This window comes from Etheostoma cragini, chromosome 8 (genome assembly GCF_013103735.1).
Source record: "Etheostoma cragini isolate CJK2018 chromosome 8, CSU_Ecrag_1.0, whole genome shotgun sequence".
Lineage (NCBI taxonomy): Eukaryota > Metazoa > Chordata > Actinopteri > Perciformes > Percidae > Etheostoma > Etheostoma cragini.
In genome coordinates, this window is record NC_048414.1 from 12,006,336 (window position 1) to 12,026,932 (window position 20,597).

The window sequence follows — 20,597 nt, forward strand, 5'->3', positions numbered from 1 at the left end:
ACCGCCTCTTCATGAGCGTCCTGTTTTGTAAAACTTGCGCGTCCTGTGGAAGAACAATTTTCAGGGTAATTAAATGTAACAAAAATATATCATTGAATGTTTATTCCTCTTAAGATGGGCATCTGCATTTGTTTACACGCCAAACCAACAACACTAACCATCACTTACACTAGCACCCCCCCCCCCCTTTTTCTTTATTTTGTACCCTAAGCAATGTAACATTTTTTGTGTAAAGAAATGTCCAAACCTCATGCAGAATTCATGTGCAGAATCCTCTTAAACAGTGTGATGACACCAAACTAACTCTTAATCATACTAATTGCCTTGAACAAGGAACATTTAGACACACTTATGGAAATGTGATCCACAGTATCAGGCTGCACTTAAACCCCCCTGCTTTTATTTCCAACCTTTCATCAGGACTGAAAGTGTGCATGGGGAATGCTCAGGCAACCATGTCTTAATTACTCATTGACCCTTTGACCCACAAGCTGCATTGATACCATCGTACAGCCAGACACAATTGCATGGGGTTGCAACTGACCGCAGCTTTGTGTGCGGCTATTACAGGATGATGCGAGTCAGTGAAATCTAAACTGTGGAGCATGTGAGTACATTGTATTTGTTTTCAGGACTTCACCTTTGAGTCACTCTAAACTGCAGGGGAGGGCATTGCTTCAGCTCCGGCGGAGGCTTAGCGTTACACATCGAACCTCGGTCTAGAGTATCTGGACTGCAAATGAGCTGCTGTAAATTAACCAAATATATATGAGCATTTGGTGCAAGATTGATGTCTTTTAATAGCTGTGGTAGTCCTGTCCTGTATTGAACTGTCTAAATTACCCAACACACATCTAATGTGGTAATGAACAAAGGATGAATGCCTGTTTGGCAGGTTTAATTGCATGCTGAAGCTGGTAATAACTTTTGTCAAGGTGAAATCTTTAAATACTTGTACTGTTTAGAATTTAGGTAAGTAAGGCAAAACAAGAGCTGAAATGGAGTGTGGTGTTCCTGTAAATTGTTAATGTTCAACGGTGAAATTGCTAATCAACTTGCAGACTTGTAATTATCTTCTAATTAGCTAATAAGTTCTCGGGTTTATTCAGTGCAACAACAAAAAATGCACAAATGTTCATGTTCATCTTTTTGAAATAGTTGATGCACCCGATTCTTAAATCAATTATTTAGCAGGAAAGTCACAGCAGGTTTTTCTTTGTCACATAGATATATGGCTTGGCAGAAACAATTATTGCGTTAACAACCCCTGCAGCTAATACTGGCGAGGTTATCATTATTAAGCCTCTGGATCGGCCACCAGCACCGTCTCCCCGCTTGCTCCAGGAGCAGCAGGGGTACCAGAGCCATCACTCAGATCACTTTAAGGATCACACTTGGAATTACATCTTAATGCAGAGGTGTCAGCACACATTGTCACAATATTTGCTGTGAAATGGCACTTTTTGAATTATAATGTGACAACGGAAACCTAAAAGCTCATTACTCTTCAACTAGAAAACTCTCCAGTTGCAGACATATGCACACTTTATATCAGCTTTGAAAGAGTAATACTTAAGCAGAGTGAGAAACATCCCCAACAAAAAAAATCTGTAGTTAATAATTGCTGACCTTTTCACATTGACACTTGAATCTCTTCTTTTTTCTTTTGGAGGGTCGATAGCTTACTTAAGCTGTTTAAAATCTATTATGGCGTATTTCTTCACCCAAGGGATGATGAGCTGCACCATAACTCTCTTATTTACACCCCCTTTTTTTGTCTTTATGACAAGTTATATATGTGTTTGTATGTGTGTTGGGGGGAGGGGAAGTAGTGAAACACTATGCCTGCTGTGCCAATCAGCAGTGGGTGGCTAAAATGTCTCTCAGTCTTCTATTCTGGCCGCTCTGGTTCAAGACCACTCCCAGCTGACATTAGGACTAAGTTGCAGTAAATACAAATTCTGGACAATTTCATCAAGGTTGTTTATATTCTACTTTTCACGTAAAGTGTGATAAACATGCTAATGTTGTATTCTTAGAGTGGCTCCAAAGTTATATAGTTTAATATATCATTGTCAGTGCTTTCCCTGTGTTTAGTTGATGCCCTTAAGCATGTGCACTTAACTTTATCCCCCAAATCCGTTTTTTCTTCAAGATCACTTGATTGTTTTGTTTTTCTTTCTTGTTGATGATGGTATCATGTTCACTACATTCATACTCAATGCTTACTCTGTTGACATTAAGAGAGTAATGGATTTTAATAGTTTTTCCACGACTTATCGGGAGAGTTAAATGAACTATCCATTTTTATTATATATTATGCAGTATTTAAAGTTTCAGCTCATTAAAAAACAGACGCCCTCCACACCCCCCAGGCTGTCTTTTACCCCCCACCAGCATGCAGTCAAGCTCCTCTAGCCACGGGCTCTGCTTGATCTGTTTTTCCCAAGTCAAAATTAAAATGTTCAGAAATATTTATTTATTTGCGTATGTGTTTTATTTTACCAGAGAACAGACTAATGTCTTTGTAGCTTAAACAAGCGGCATCAGTGGATCAGAAAAGGGCATAATGCATGGTTTTGTTTGCATGTTATAATTTGTTACATTGCATATATGTTTTATCACTCAGTTCCAAATAAAAAATTGTGTATTAAAAATACTGCATGTACATTAATTTTGCACCCCAGCAAGCCCCTTGTGTTATATGATTGCCCTGCTTTTTACTTGCACAATAAGCAGCAGCCTACACCGCAACTCAGTGCTAGACTGCAGATTTACATTAAATACACTCATACTGATGCTGCATACAAACATAGAAATGGAATAAATCAATTTTTGTCCTCAGAAATGCTTCACATACATCTTGATGCAGCGTGATCTCCAATCTTTCTGCAAATGAGCTGCAGTCCCTTGTAATGGTTTCTGCTCCTCGTGGGAGGCCAGTGTCTCAGAAAAGCTGCTGATTGAGGGAGAAATGTAATACAGGTGTAAAGCAGACTTGATAGGGGTCTTACACGAGGGTTATGCATTTTAACAGTGATATACATACTGTTACATATTTATCAAAGAATGTGGAATTTGCTGGGTTGACTCTTTCTGGCCCGCAGCGATTTGTAGATTTTTGCTCGAGTGTTGTTAACTCTGGCAGAGAGGGTGGCTATTATGTTGAATTAATAGGAATTAAGGGTTTAAATTGGTTAAGTAAGCACTTCATTAATCTTGAGTGGATTGCTGTGTGTGAGAGGTTTATAGGTGGTGTAGTCCGCTAGTGCTTAGATGAAAGAAAGGGAAGGAGTTCTGAATTACAAAGCTGGTTGGTGCTCAGTAGATGTAGATAAGAACTTCCAAGGAAACTTCCAAATGTAGAGCTGAAACGATTAATCGATTAGTTGATTGACAATTTTTTTTTCTTCATTATAATCATTTCAGTCATTTGTTGTTGGAAATAGTGACAAAATGTCAATTTATCTGCCTCCAGGTACTCTAATGGGAATAGTTCTGGCTTCTCTTTGTCATATATCATAAACTGAATGCTTTTGGACTTTTGGTCAGACAAAACAAGAAGTTGGAAGATGTCACCTGGGGCTCTGGGAAGTTGTAATTTGATTTTTTTCACAGTTTATTTTTTAAAAACAATGAATTAAGGATCCTAAAAATAATCAGGTTTATTGATAATGAAAATATGAAGATAACTGTTCCATCCCTAATATAATGTACTCTACATGTTCTGCTCAGTAATATATACACTTTGTATCGTAACTTTGTTATGTATTTAGGCAAATAAAGCAAGTAAACACTAGTAGCATGAGGTTCTTGATAAGTCCTTTTAGAGTCTCGCTGGCTGCATTTCTACATTATAACATGCCGATGGCATTGTACGTACTGTCTAAGGATACAGTTCTCTACCTCAGGATCTTTTGTATACATACACTATTTTCCACTTTTACTGCAAGACACACACTGAAAATGTAGGGACATAATTAAAGACTCCCTTTGAATGCTGAAACCTTTAAGCAATATGTAATTGTTCCATAATCCTTTGCCTTGAGTCTGGACACGGCAGGAGCTTCTGTAAGTGAAGTTATGGTGTGGGTCAGTTGGAAGCGTCGGCCTCCCCCAACAGAGGTGGACTAATTGAGGTGTGTTTTTATCTGGGCTTGCTAATGATGATGATGTTGCTGGAGAAGTAGACTGTCCCCTTAGGCTGAGGAATAGCATGACTTAGCCAACCTTCTGTACTTATTGTCCAACAAAGGGGGAATTCACTTAATGCAGTGCTTCAGAAAAGTGGATAATTGTGGTTACAATCAATAAAGTAACAGAGCGGAAAATGAACGGTGTGTGTGGTGTAGCTGTGTTGTAGATATTTGACGGAAATCGAAAGGAGCGAGGTTCTTGTTTTTGTGTTTGTTTCAGCCAAGTCATCAAACGAGAAATCGATCCCAGTTTATGCAAACAATATACATATACAGGCAGGTGTGTGTGAGTTTGTGCGTGTATAAGTGTGTGTGTGGTGCGTGTCCACTGACTCACCAAGGTGGGGGGGGTTTGGTTGGATGAGCCACATTGTTCCTGTGCGGCCTAGTGACATCGCTGTAGGGCAGAGAGGGATGGAACCTGAGAGGGGTGACAGTGATAAATAGCCCTTTTAATAACAGCTGCCCCACTTGGCCAGCTAGTCCCAGTCAGTGTCCTCTGTGTATTTATGCCTATGTTTATTTATGCATCCATAGCATGCAGGAAATCACCACCGCAGGGGTACGATCATTCTTTTTTTGTGTTGGGGCGGGTTAACTTTGGGAGGGGGTGAGTTAGCTCATGTTTAACTGATCAGATATTAATTTAAACCTCAGGTTGATCTGTTGGTATGTCTGTTCAGAAATATACATATACACTATATCTGAGAGAGGAGTCTAGATATGATACTTAAAGAGCAAACAAATCTCCTGAAGTACAAAGAAATAAAGGGTTATAGTTTAATGTGCATGTCACAGTTTGGGATCTCTTAACAAAGTGAGGAAGAGAGACATTACCTTTGTATGTGCCACCATGAATTGTGCATTCTCCAGTTTTTGAGGACATATTCAATGTTCTGACTACCACACAATAATCTGGATATACTTTGTTGTATGGTGGCTTGTCTCAGCCTTCAATCTGTGTGACTGAAGTCAAAAAGCTTTTGTTTGCTGAAATATGACCTCAGGCCCAGGTCTGTGAATAGGGAGATGGGAGGTTGTAGATCAGAGGTGTCGAAGCTTCTTCCCGGAGGGCGATGTCGGTGCTACTCTCACTCAAACCAGTTCCCTCCCTTTAATTGGTTCAATTAGTTAAGTATCCATATACATTATTGCGTATGCATTTTTCATGACTCTTCTTAACGCTCCGTTTAAACAGAACAACTTCCGGCTATGATTTGCCATTTGGATGAATGTCAAGGAGACTAAATTATTGCACTAATTGAGTAATTAAAAGCAGATGTTGGAGCAAGAGCCAACAGCATACACTTTAAACACTTTGCCCTCCAGAAAACCTACAGTGTTTTTGACACCCCTGTTATGTATGGTTATCCCAGAGGTGCCTCTGTAATAGTTACAGTTTCACCCTTGTGATTATTCAGTTGAAGTCTTTGTTATTGAAGCAAAATTGTGTTTTTATGCTATTTTGACCATAGGAAATGGTCTGGAAAGGAAAAGCCCATCATGCAGCCTAATGGCCAGACTCAGTGGTGCACAGATTCAGCACAAGCTCTAGACAGGCAAAGCACGGTATCTCCACACTTGCCCTATCACTCTTACCCCCCGCTGTCCTCTGGTGGGACGCCATTGGCCTGTACGAGACTTTTTTGAGAGACATGATGTTATGTTGAAGGTAATTAACATTGGAAATGTGCCAGTAATGAGAATTCGGATGGCATCAAATTGCAAAGGAACACGGTGTATTTCCATGGTTTTGACAGCTGTGGGGATTGGAGTAGTGCTGGAAGGCTTTACAAAGTGCAGATCAATAAGTAACTATTTTCCTATTAAAGAGAAATTACTTGGACATTGCACTAAGATAGCTTGTGGCTCTTTCCCTTTCCACCAGCTGTGGAGGAAAGGGTTCTTGTTGGAGGATTTGGAGGTTTGTGTAATTCCCTCTTGAATGAGGTGGTATTTGCTTTTCTTTCATTCTGGTATTTGGAAATAACTTCAGTGAAAAGAGGTGGTGGTGGGATTCTGGACCCCCCCTAACCCCGATCCTAATAAGAGAAAGAAACTTGAACCTGGATCCCATGGTATTTATTAAAATGATTGTACCGGGTTGTAGTTTTTATTTGTGTTTTTTTTCAGAAATGCCATGAAGTCACAAAAACCACAAATCAGTCGTGTCTAGCAGGCTGCAGCTGGTGCCTGAATATGTCTGACTGTAGGTTTATGTAATGGTCCTTATGAATGCTTTCACTGTCCCATACATTTTTACCAAATATTTTAAATCCAACTTGATTGCACGTGACGGTCTTAATCCATCACACTGTTCACGTTTGTGATGGACAACATTGATCTTACAAGCCATCACACAGATGTACCACAGCTTCTCTAAAAAAATGTGAGAACAGTTTCTCATTATCAATATAATTCTTTTTTCATTATTAGTGCTGAAACAATTGGTTCTAGGATTTGTTGCTTTACTGTGTTTTGCATCATTTTAGATTGAATATCTTTAACTGTTTGTCAATTGAATAATTGCTAAGAAAAATAATTGTTTTTTACAACCCCGCTAATGATTTATTCATCCACATTACAGAGAAAATTAGCTAAAACACTATAACATGTCCTGTAAATGTTAAAATTAGATCTTAAGCAGACCAAAATTTGAATGCTCGTTCACTGTTTATAAGGATTACGTACACAGTTGAAAATTTCCAGATGTCAGAGCATTTTTGCACATCCTTTTTGTGTGATCACACTAAATAATGCCAGATGAATAGTGTTATGTTCAAGGACCTCTGACACCAAACACTGTTTCAGAGAATTTTCAGTTCAACCTTTACTGTCTTCCTATCTACCACTTTTGTCTGTTTCACCTCTAAGAAAATGCAGTCAGGATATTCAAAAGCAGTGGAGAGAGTTGATGAAAAATCTTATTTTAATAAATCTCTAGGCCACTAGCGTGGCTAATGAACTTAGTAATTACTCATCACTGGTTGGAAGAATTTAGCCCGGGTGAGATAAAAGCAGTGGCCGCTGGGAGCCACAGGAATGGCACAACAGGCAACAATCAACACAGTGTCTGCACAACAATCAATCACAACTGTCAGGCTCTTAACAGTCAGAGTAATTTGCTGGTGTTTTTCAGAAATGAGTACACCTTGTAAAATGTAGCTAAGATCAGTTTCCCAAACACCTTGCAGCACAATAGTTTTAAACCAGTGAGATTTGTGTCATATGATTTTTCACAGTGCTACTGGAAACAATTTATTTTTTATTTTTAGCTAAAGAACATTTCCTTGAGCTCAAATTACTCCATTCAAGCCTGAAGTCACCTGATCTTACAATACAATGTACTTTATGGTTAAATGTTAAAATCTCTTCACAGTTTTAGTGGCTCAGTGGTATAGCTCAACAGTTTCTGTTTTGTTTTGTTTTTCACTTTTCAAACGATTGACTAGTCAGTCTCACATTTGAGTATAGGACTAAATTACATTTTGGTAGGTCATGAAACAATGAAAATGAAAAAAAATGCACAAAAATTAGAAATTTTTATTTATTTAGATAGGATCTACGTGTATATTTATATATATATATATATATATATATATGTATATATATATATATATGTGTATATATGTATATGTGTATATATGTATATATACATACTGTACTGTAGGCACATATAAACTCACAAACATTTCAGTGTACATTGATTGAACATATACATAAAATCGAACCTGTCTCGCTCTCTATCTGTCTATTTACAGTATAAGACACTATTGAACATTTAAATATGAATTGTGGTGTTTTACTGAACATCTGTTAAACCACAGTAATATTTAAATACGAGTCAGAGCAGGGTGGTGAGTAATACTGGACTATTCACAGATGCTCCTTATTGCAGAGCTCTAAATCATGTTTCTTAATTCCCAGAGCCACATCTCAATCATACTCCTTGCTAATTTGAGAGCCACCCTCATTTCATTTTAAACGATTCATTTTTGGCAAATTTGTAAATGGCCCTGATGTGTTCCACAATTTAGTCAATTACTGTTTCAGCCAGCAGGACTCCGGGGACCAAGAACATACAACGCCTGGAGGTACCATCTCAATAATTGTTTCAGAAAAGTTGGGAATGGATTGCTAACGCTCTGTTCCACTTATTGAAATGTCAATTGGAGTCAAGACCCTTTTACTTCTTTTCTCACTCTTTCTCAGTACATTGTGACGGCCACACCTTTTCTTTCCAGTCTGAGTCCATTACTAACAGGATAAAACTGAGCTTGATATTTTGCTAAATTTCATCAGTATTTATTATTGTGGTGATTGTCCTCAAAGACATTATTTACCAGGAACTCAACTGGGTAGTAATGGTTTAGAGTAGCTTATTTAATGTTTATCTGAATTAATCCATGACTGGCAGTTTTCCTGTCAATTTTAAAATAATAATGTAGCAGATCATTTGAACTTTACTTTATACAGAAATGGTGATTCATTATTAATTAGCTGGATACAATTAAGAGATGACAATAATCCAAATTAGGTCTTAATGGGTGCTAATTAAGAGTAGGATCCTTCTTTATGGAACTAAACAGTATGACCTGCAGACCCCAATTAATGAAGTTATTATTAGCCATTTCCCTGTGTTTGGCTGATCTGGATCTCCTCTAAATATGTTACGAAAGCCTATAAAAATGTGCTTCTGTTTGTTATGCCACAAGGTCCCTCACCCATCCTCTGAGCCAATTAACCTGCGATGAGCATGTTGGTACGATGCTGATTAATTAGAGCAGGGAAGGGATCTACACATGATGCTGTGGGGAAGCCCTCAGGTGAGCACAAGATAGTATTTATCTGTTATCTGTTGCCTTTGTTCCCTCATGTGTGCACCGAAACACACATTGAATTGTTCATGTAGAGTCATCTCAGTTATCCACACAGTGTGATGCAGGTCATGCTTTCACACATCAATCAAAAGGGCAGCTTTAAACATACTTCCCTCCACAGTGTATTTCACAGTCATTGTTAATAATAGAGAACAAACGTGTGCCGTGTGTACGTCCATACTGTGGGTCAGCTGCATGTGTCTGTTCTGATTACTGGATGGGTAATTTTGTACTTCTGTACGTAAGACATTCAGCTCTATTCTATAATTAACTTTTGCCTGCACCCATCAGGCTCCATTCCACACTTGATGTGTCCATAGTGACTGTTACATGCAACCAGCTTGCCATTCAGTATGTATTAAGCTGTCAGAGTGGGCTGCTCTCCCAAGCTGCCTGTCTTCACTGAACAACCCAGCCTATTAACTCCTATTGACTGTGACACACATGTCCCTCCAAAATGAGCGGATCCGTATTGATTTTTCCTGAGAGCTGCTCACTTCCCCCTTTCATGCCGCCAAGGGTGAGATCTTTATCCTGACTGATTGTATATGTTCATCGTATCAGCGCAGTGTTGTTCATTTGCCATTTCAGACCCATGAACCCTCTTCTGCTCTCCCCCTCCTGTGTATCACGGCTACTTGTGTGCAGCTAAGTCTCGATGAGACAATTAAAAGGCCTGAATCCCCTGTGTCCCCTGTAACACTGCGGTCAAATGGAGCTCCAGACTTTCCACACGGCACACAGTCTCCCTACAGCTTAATACAACACACAACATAAGACATGACAGCCAGCTCCTCTCCTCCCACTAACACGCTGCCTCCCAATCAATAAACCTGAATAGAAGGGTGCCATATCCTCTCAGTGACGCTCTCTCTAACTGCTAAAGCCCAAATGAACTCTGACAGCATGTATCGACGTCATATCAAGCTCCACCATTGAGAGAAAAATCTCCTGGTGAAATCAGTTATTGACATGCTGTGGAATAGCTTCCCTTCCCAAGGGATTGATACAGTTTATGATATATAAATATTTATCTAATATGTGTCTGAAATAGATTTGTCTAGTTTGGGTATACAGTGCGTGTGTCTGGTCTGGTGGATAGTCCATAGAGGGCTATCAATGCCTCGCTCTCTCTCCTCTGCCACTCAACCATGACTCTGCCTTTCCTTCCTGTTGGATGCTGTTTTTACAGGCAGCATGAAATTGCTTTAGCTGTTGTGACTCCATCTTGAAGTCAATAGTAAAACATGTTGTAATTACATTTTATTGCTTCTCACTCTAGAAAATCAAAATGGCTTTACCGCGGCCATCATATTGTAAATGCATTTAAACGTCCTGCGTGTCCGTTAGTGGAGGAGGTACTCAAACCCTTCACACAAGTAAAACTAGAAATATCTTAGTGAAATGTGAACAAAAGTCCTGCATTTTGTTTATGTAAAGCTCCATGTAATGGTTTTTTAATTTTAATACCTGAAATAATATCTTTTAAGATTTAAGACACAAATTGGCAAAGCGTTACTTGAAGTACATGCACTTGGTCATTTTTACACTTGAGTCATTGACCGATTTTCTTGTGTCTTGATAAGTTATGTAAATATAGCCATACAATGCTGGAAATTGGCCATGTTTTATCTGCTTGTATTATCTTCCCTCATGGAAAAGACAAAGTACATTCATAACTACTACGAATTTTGCTGCTTTTTGTCGACAGCCAAGAAAGGGATTAATCTTTTCTCATAAAACAGATTTTAGTTTATTTTAGTTTACTTTATTCACAAATGATTTAAAAAGAGGCTTGATACAAGGTAAAACATTATGCAGGGTAGGTTAGAAACCAAGAAAAATGCTTATAAAGATACCACCCCTCTATATAACACTAAGTACCGGTGAAAACTAAAAAAGAACATCAAAATAGGTCGAAATGTACAAAATGGGAGGAATTACAACAAAATCAAGTCGTTGTTGATTAATGACCTTTTCAAATGTGTTTTGAATGGTGATGATAATAATGTAGATGTTGATTGCATTGATGCTGGTAGATTGCTTCAAAGAGATGGTCCTCTGTATTGCAATGTATATTGGTTAAAGGACTTCTGACAGAATGGGAAATGAAAGTACTTAGAGTGACTTGTATTACATGAATGAATCACTGTGGACAGCATAAAACATTTTTGGATAATGCTGGGCAAGTTTTGGGTCTTGGGAAGTTTTATAAATAAACACAAAGTTCTGACATACACTACCGGTCAAAAGTTTGGGGTCACTTATAAATTTCCATTTCACTCCATTATAGACAGGATACCAGCTGATCTGGGTGGGTGGCTGATCTTTAATGCAATATCTACATTTCCCATTATCAGCAACCATTCATCCAACGTTCCAAAGGCACATTTTGTTTACTAATCTGATATTATTTTAAAAACTAAGAAAACATTAAACAACCCTTTTGCAATTATGTAAGCACATAATGTAATCTGGAAACTGCTGCCCTGGTTAGAAAAAACAAAGCAACTGATCTCAGCTGGGATTCTGTCTATAATGGAGTCCAATGGAAATTTTTGAGTGACCCCAAACTTTTGACCGTGTATGTGCACAATAAAAATTGACAAAAGTTTTTTTCTGAAGAACAGAGGTGTTTGACCACGATGTAGAAAAAAAATAGCAGGACTCTTCTTGTCCCATAATGCCAGCACTAGGGCCTTTTTTTTTTAATTCTGTCCCAGCAGCTTTTATCAAAATTAGATGAAACAACTCTAACCAAACAGATTTGTCACAAGATTGAGCTTCTTCTTCCTGGTATTATTGTTTTATTCTACAGCAAATGTTATATTGATCTTCCACCTCTCGTAGCACCTGAACTTGAGGTGACCTGCTTTCTGCTTGGATGTTTTGAGTTAGAAAGATATGTCCCTGGCTTTTAAATCATACCTTTTCTTTGTTAGTTTCATCTCAGTTCTCTAAACGGGTTCTAAACCCAATACTCTACTAGGCAAAAGAAAACAAATAAAATCAGATCTCAATGTTGAACGAAACACATGACATGCCGTCTTATTGTATGATATTGATTTTTGCAGACAGGCACAAGGCACACTGACCTTTTCTCCTTGGTGATGCATGGCCGCAGCCTTGTGAACATGACAGTCAGTCTCAGGTCAAATACCTCTGTCACCCATCCTCCGCTGTGTCTCTATTACAGTCTGTTAGCTTTTTTGGCTGACTTATTGACCAGCTCTCATGCTCGTTACTCAACAGAGGAGTAGTTTGCTGTGATTGATACCACGACTACTCTAAGATGGCTCTTAGCCCCCCTCCTCTAACCTGTCCAAATCCTATCTGTGGTTTTAAAGCCATGAGTGGGTTTCATTAATGGTCTCTACTGTTTATGACACCATAATTAGAGTTGAGGAAAGGCACCTAACTGCCACGGTTCCACCATACTGAGAAAGTCAATAATGCACACCCAACAACTTCTCACACAATTGAGCCCTGTGGAAAATCTATACGGTCTGCTGCTCAATGTCTTTATGGTGCCGTTTTAGAAGAAGCCACCTTATTTGTTAGTGTTTTGTCTTCCACTTTTAACTAATCCCGCAGAATTGATTATTAACACCAGCAATATCATTTAGCTTCCAGCAGCCTACACAGAATAGTTGTTGTGTGGGATGTATTCTTGTGCAGCCAGTGTGCGACACTGTGTTCAGTATGGCACGCAAGGCCGAGCCTTGTGGCCGTTTACCTGCTTTTAATTTGTTTTGTGCTCCACCTCATGTACATGCAGCAACTCCTGTAAAAACCCAACCAGGCTGACCGCTACGCCTGGGTTATTTGTGTGGAGCAGGTCATGGGGGATATTACATTAGATTGCTTTCACAGAAAATTATGCTGCCAGGTGGCCTATTGGGCTTTTCTCCATGTATCTGTCAGACAGGATCGCAAGAAGTTACACAGAGAAAGAGAACAGTTTGAATACACACAAATACACCCTGTTTTTTTTTTTTTTTTACTCACCCATCTGTCTTTTTAATTAAAACAACAACAAAAAACAGCTAAGGGAATACTTGAGAATGCAAAAGAATATGTAGTGTTGCAGGCTGCAACTTAGATATTGAAAGAAATGTTGCTTTATTTTACAAGCTAGTTTTAACTGGACATGTTATCAGTGTTAACGTAAATTCAATCATTAAGGAACCACACTTCTAGATAAAAAAGAACACCCAGTCTGGCACTTGTGTCAAGCTCTTGATACATGTTCTTTGTTTTCTATGTTACAGGTTAGTGTGAGACATCACATCAGGGAGCTGGTTTTGAACAGAATAGTGTGCATGGTCTTTAAATGCTCAGCAGATGGTGTTCCTTTCAACTAAAGACAAGTCAGGTTTTATTTATTTATAGCCCAATATTGCAAAGCATGCCTCAAAGGGCTTCACAAAAGAAAGAGATAAAAACAGTGGCAACGTAAAGCAAAAAAGTTCAAACTAAAATAAGATTCTGTTCTTGGTGCTGTTGAGCTGGTACGTCAGTATTTGTAACATAGCCTCTTGTTTTCCCTAGGGTCACGACTGTCATCTGATGGGTACTTTAGAAAGCACCATGAATAGTTGATGTCGAAGCGTTCGCTGCAGCCCAGACTTGAATGTAAATAAGATGCAGGTGACTGGGAAACCATTTCAAGGTTCAGGCTGACTACAGCTCCATTTCACATGGCTTTTCTATTTGCAAATATATTTCCTGTAGGCCCTAGAAAAACAACGCAGTAGAGGTGCCAATGCAGAGTGCTCTGGCAAAACAAAGGCGTACTTGCTTGATAAAAGAGTTAGGCGTAACTTTTGCTGAAACGCAACTCCATCCGGCAAAGCACTACATTAGCCAGTCATATACATGCAAGCACACCTTTCTGGCAGATTTGGTAATGTTTGCCTTGGGGTCTTTTTAAGGAAAGATTAGTACTTGCTGCAGTAATAGCTTTTCAGAGTTGTAGTTCCTGTCTTGTGGTATTATAAACTCATGTGCCGTGTTTTTGTATCTAAAAAGACTTAAAGCACAGATCTCTTTACTCAAACTGGAATTCCTTGAATGAATTTCAGGTCTCAGGTCTGAGGCTGAGTTTTGCAAGTATATTTCATAAGCTCACAGTATAATAGGACATAGTGAAAGATAGGAGATCACTAAAGTAAGTAGGGTGCACCCTCTGGAGACCGTGCATGTCTACACAAAATGTCATTGCAATGCATCCAACAGTTGCTGGGCAGGGCTAAAAAATGGACATCAACAATAATGCCTCAGTAAACATGCTAATAAGCAAAAATAATTTAGCTTATAGGTAGCAGTCACGTTGCAATATAAAAGAAGTGTTAATGAGGCCAGGAAAACATGTTGAGATGACAGCAGTCTAATGACTTCCATGACAGTATACAGGCACTGGTGTAATCACAACTAAATGTCAGACACCATAAGGCCTGGTGCATAATGGCTCCAGATTGATATCTCCCTCTTGCTTTAATTAAGAAATGCAATTTTTGCTTAAAAGGTATTGATTGTAGTTTAAAGGATAAGCAAGCCATCAAACTAAAAAGTGAATAGAGACCCTGGAGTCATAACAGACATGAACAGTTGTGTAGGCAGGGATTTGCTGTGAGAAACAAAAGACAGGCTGTTTGGATACATTGCTGTGTCTTCCATAAGATGAAGGTAGAGGTTAAGTAAGCACTGTAGCCGTCAGGGTTGAGTTAAATATCAATTATGATAGTTACCACTCGGATGCAGACGTCTGCCATTAATCAAAGCAGTCAGTCAAGAACCTGTGAAGAGTTTTTCTGAGTAACTGAATCCCTCAGAGTGAGGTGTGACACTCACTTTGCCGGGCAGGAGATGAACCGATGCAGGTAGCAAGACAGTGGATAGTTATATATTATGAATAAACTAGGCCTCTGAGAGCAGAGCGAGAGGAGGCTAGGATGGGAAGTTTCCCCCTGCAGACCGCACACCCTCTGGCTGGTCTTGCAAGGAGATTAAATGTTATTTGCTTGGAATCCAACGTATGCTTCTGTGAATGTAAACCAAACTTAGCTCGTATCAGTTCACCCTTGACTGGAAACCTAACCTTGATGACTGAATGAACCAGTATCATTATTAAATCATTAGTGCTTCGCTTTTACTGTGCCTGCAATCCTAACCACAGCAGGAGAGGGGTAAGAGGAGCGTAGTTCTGCTGGCCAGTGATGACAGTGTAACCAAAAGCTAAGAGCCTCTCTGAATGCTCTAGCATGGCAGGAACTGATGAGGCAACAACCACCCACCTAACACCCGCTTAGACCTTATCTGGATATCTGGGCTATCGCTCTCTTAGTTACTCCTACATTACCCTTACTTACAGCAGTCCTTTTAAACATAGTTCATTACCTTTGAGAAGGAGGGTGCAAATTTAGTTATTAACCTGCAGATTACCTTCACATTCTTAAACCTACATAAGCCTTTATTTTGCGTTCAGATCAGTGAACGATCTTAACTCCCCCACCTCTAAAGCGCAGTGCTGTTCCTGGAGTCTTGCAGTCATGTCTCCTCTATGTTACTCTAATGCCTAGTGGCTTGTTGCACTGCATGTGTAATGACTGTGGAGCTATCAGAGCTTATCCTGTTGAACAGAGGATATTAAGGGGTTGGTTACAAAGGGCCAGACTTTAATTTGACCTCTGCTTGCCCTCTCCTCCAGTGAGGTGGCTCGGAGAAGCAGGCTGGTGGTTTGGGCAGTTGGTGATGAATGACTGTATTTGGTGGGCAGATTGTTACAGTTTCACACTAATTGAGGGGTCAACACAAAGAGCAAATGTGGTAATTGAGTCACTTGACTGTGTTTATATAGCTTACCACGGCTCTTTTGACCCTGTAGCATGCCCTGCAGTTGACAACAAATCGCTCTCCCGCCTCCTGTTTTTATTATGCCATCCTAAGGATATTGACATTTTGTTTGTTAGTTATGTTTACATTGGTCTTAAGTCTAAGCTATATAGCTACAAGTTCTAAACATTTTCATCAGAATGTCCATGTCCGAACAGCCCCAACAGTTGAGTGTTTTAAGTCTCGTCTTAAGACACATTTTTATTCTTTGGCTTTTAACTCCATGTGAGTTGTGTGGTCCTCTGATGGCTCTTACTGTTTTATTGTATTTTAGTATTTATTATTTTTATCTATTTTTTTATCTTTTTAAACCAGATGGTCTTATTTTGTTTTTACAATGTTTTACATTAATTGTTTTGTATGTTTGAGTTTTCTGTGCAGCACTTTGGTAACTTTGTGTTTGTAAAATGTGCTATACAAATAAAGTGGATTGGATTGGATTGGATCAGAATAAATATTTAAAAGCAGTCTGCAGTACAAGGATTTATTTACCTTGATACTGTTGAACTGTTGCATCAATGAGCAAACCATTAACACTACCAGAATATAGAGCTGTATATTATGTATCCATTGGATAAGCTACTGAAAGTTGGCCAGACCACACATAATGGTGCACAAAAATCATGCACATGTACTCCAATATGTCTGAAGTGTCCTCTGTTTGTACATCTTAACAATCTTAACATAATGGTGTTCACCTTTGCACCGGGTCCGATCGCTCTGTTTAATGTCTTGCTTAACAATTCATCAATCCATTTGTTCCCCCTGTGAATTATCTGTATATCTGTATAGTCTATAGAAATATAAGTTGTAACTGACGATTGTTTTCTTTATTGATTAACCTGCCAGTATTTCCCTCTAATAATCAAATTATTGTTTGGTCTATAAAATGTCATGAAATGCTTAACATGATTTCCCAAAGTGACATCTTCAAATGTCATGTTTTATCTAGTCTATATCTTTGATGTTCCACTTCTGGGGTTGTTCCTGTGCTGCAGGAAATTCCCCCGGATGCATGTAGTTTTACTGATTTCCGTTTCCTTCCGCTTTCTTTTTTGTTTGAATTTGAAGCTCCATTGGATTTATGAGGACTTTGGTTAACTGCTCCTCAGATCTCTGCAGGGTAAAGTGAGACAGCTAGCTAGACTAGCTGTCCAATCTAAGTTTCTCTTGCACGACTATTTTGCAGCGGCTCTGTGCGGAATGTAGCGCCACCCATAAAGGTTGAGATGGGTTTAAGGAAATGCCACTAAACCAGGAAACGTTTTTCTCCCATCTGGAATGCTGTGTGGACTAGCCAGACCGTCCTTTGCTCCCCAGTACGTGGATGGTCTGGCAAAGCGAGACTATGTTTTATCTAACCACGGTAGATTTCTGGGACAACTTCACCTACTTTCAAGGTTTACAGGTGGCTTGTGTTTTCAAAAGCCACCTGTAAACCTTTGCTCTTCATGTAAAATATTCAATATTCAATTATGTAAAACACAGAAAAAATACTGAGGTAATACTCACACAGGAGAAGCTGAAACCAGAAAATCATTGGCATTTTTGTTTGAAAAATCACTTAAATTCTTATTTCATTGTCAAAATAATTGGCGGTTAATTTTTCTGTCAATTGACTAATTGTTGTGGCTCTACAATGAATAAAAAATAATTATCTGCTGTGGTTATAATTCATACACTGTGAGAAGTACCTTCTCTTTTGTCTTGGTGCCTCGTTCTGGTTTCATAAAATAGAAGTTTATAATAACAATAATAGAATACTGTAGTCTAAGGTTTACCAAAACAGTTTTTACCTTTATCTCTTGAGATATTTTGGCTGAGCCTAATGCCAGTGATATTTTGCCAAAGCAGTATCCTTTCTGCTGGAGACTTTGCCCTGGGTTATTGGATGGAGTTTAATGGATCTGTTGGCCTTTGTATTTGCTTTGCTCCTGGACCATGTGCTCAGCTGAGACTTGGGCAGAACACCATCCATTTACACCTAATGGCCATCGCCTTTGAATGTGGTGAGTTGTGAACAACAGTATATGTGAGTGTTCACGCGTGTGTGTGTGAAAAGCTACAAGGACAAATGCATTCTGCATTTAATGAGTGTGTGCAAAAGGGAACCTGGGTAGTTAAAACTGAGAGTTGGCGAGACCATTTTGTCCCTTGTTACCTGACTCCTCTGTTGCACCTTTAAACTGCAACATGCCACTAAACTACTCTGATGGTCTCACAGGACAGATGTAGAGGCTGCAGCTCTGTGTGAATGGGATTGATGGACCACATTAAACTCTGAGCTTCATCCTCCATAAATGCTTTTGCACTCTAAATCTTTTCAGCTAAATCACTGTGGGAAGACCACACACTGTCAGAGATTTTTCCATGAGATTGTTGGATTGTCATTTGAACTGTATATTTCAATCCCTCCAGGATTTTGCAATTTTGCGATTGCAATGACAGTGACAAAAAATACAACCAATCACCGCGAATTCTGTGTGACAATTTTGACCAATAACAGAAGGTTCCCTCGACTTTAAAACCATCACAGCAGTCCCACGTACTAGACTTTACGTCCGTATGCGACGCTGAGAGCCAGTGACCAAGCGGGAGACCAGGTTGATGTAACAAACGTATGTCGCCAAATTAATTTCCTTGTTTCTGTTATGAAGGCGAGACGTGTGTGACTCAAAAATCGCAAATTTACCAACAAAATGCACAGCTAAAGACCATGCAAAACATTTTACACCGTTTCAGCCAACCTGTTTTTATTTGGACATCAATGTGGGCTATAACGTTTTTTCCCTCTACTAACTGCCTGAGTTTCCCTTTATTTTTAAAGGACTATACCAAGAAAATGTTTTCTTTGCAATTACACTGTCTCTCGTAACTTCATTGCAACAAAAATACAAATGACATCGCAACTTTTATCACAATTTTTTACAAAAGCTCCCGGAAAATCAGGCATTTTGGGCTGCAACAATATAAGAAAAAAGCTGCAAAATCCTGGCGGGACTGATATTTGGTTTTGGATAAACAATCATTGCCAACTTGTGTGTATATTTATTTTGATCAAATGCATGTGTGGAAACAAAGATGAGTTTTCTTTGTTTACCTTGGCGTATCCTCCCTAAGGTCTGTTTAAATGTCCACCATTCTCCTCTAACACTCTTTACTCCTGACTAAGATGTGATTGTTTTAATGCACAAAAATGTGGATGTTGTAATTACCATTTGCAAAAACAAGACAGCAGCTTCATTGATATGCTGCCGCTGATAAGGCAAGAGCTTGGCAGCGAGACAATGGCTGAGGCCACCAGGGGCTCGCCAGCAACCAGGGACACAGGACCGTCCTGCCTCCTTCGTCAATGCAGACAACCAACAAAAGCGCCCTGTCATTCACCACACACTAGCGTTTTTAATTAATTTTCAGTCAGCTCTCCTCGGAGTGCTTGTGTGGTGATGTTGACCCCCAGATCTGCTTCATGAATGTAGCTTTCTCCACAACCCTGGCTGTCAGAAGGTCAGCAGTGCAGACTCCCTGAGTAAGAGCCCTGTTTTCTATACTGCTGGACTCTGGAGGCTGTGACCATTGTCCTTAGCAGGAAGGCGCATGTGTTTGAGAACATGCATGTGATAGAGGTCAGAGAGGGAAATAGCAGTTCAGTCTGACTTGTGTAAGAGCATGCTAAACAAGATGAAGACTATTGATTCTGAATATCAAGCTTTTGTGTAGTGTTCAGTAGTATGTGACCCTTATTTTGTCAGTTGCCATAGTATGTCTTTAACGTAGCTCTACCAGTAATTGACAAAATCGTCAAAGCAGTTAACCTGTTAAGCTTTAGAAGGACGTTATGTTTTTTTCACACCCTCAAGTTGCATTAAGACTCCACAGTAAAAAGGATTTTAAATGACAATTCTGGCGCAAAATTAACCTAAGGGTAAATATGACGTGGACCGCGTTCGTGGACCGTTCTCAGGGATATCTTTTCATGCTAATGTCATTTAGCTTGAAATACGCTAGCGCAAACCTCTGATTCCCTTATAGTCAGGGCATGGAGGAAGTAAAAATAAATTGCTATTTCTATACCACTAACAAGGCTCAAATAGCCCCACATTTCCACAGTAGCATTATGAGGGTTCCTGCATGTAAACCGAAGAATTCAGAACAGACAGTTACATTATTAAAAAAATAGTTTATGAAGACATTACCTTTTCCTGTACACAGGCAAGCGCCATCTTGGCAAATCAGTCATGACCAGTCGAACCATTAACGCTGTGCTTGAGCTGTGTTACTGGTTATTGGGTAGACAGCGTTCATGGTACACGTGTTGTTAACCCCTAGGTTCATTTTGCGTCGAAATTGTCCTTTATTGCAGCTCTCCCTCGCAATGCACGAATACAAATCTGAGCGGCCTGTGGATAAGCCAGATCAGAGCTGATCAAATTGCTGTTGTCTTAAAGCCATTCTGCTTTGGATTAATTTACAGGAGTGGTCACACCCGCTTGGTCTGTAAGTCTATAGGTCCTTATGTTTCCACCTTGCACCCCACCGGGCTTTGTGATCTGCTGGGGCTTTGGAGGATGAAAGGAAGTGGGACTTGATATATTTTTGTCAAATGTGCCAACTGTGTTCAAGAGGG

General features: G+C 39.4%; 1 protein-coding gene across 1 annotated transcript in view; it reads left to right on the forward strand.

The window, feature by feature from the left end:
* iqch (IQ motif containing H) overlaps positions 1 to 9,180 on the forward strand; it is a 35,876-nt gene extending 26,696 nt beyond the window's left edge. The window contains exons 23-24 of the mRNA XM_034879171.1: positions 2,518 to 2,527; positions 9,169 to 9,180. The gene's annotated coding sequence lies outside the window, so the exon portion shown is untranslated. The remainder of the gene's footprint in view (positions 1 to 2,517; positions 2,528 to 9,168) is intronic.
* Positions 9,181 to 20,597: the final 11,417 nt, after the last annotated feature.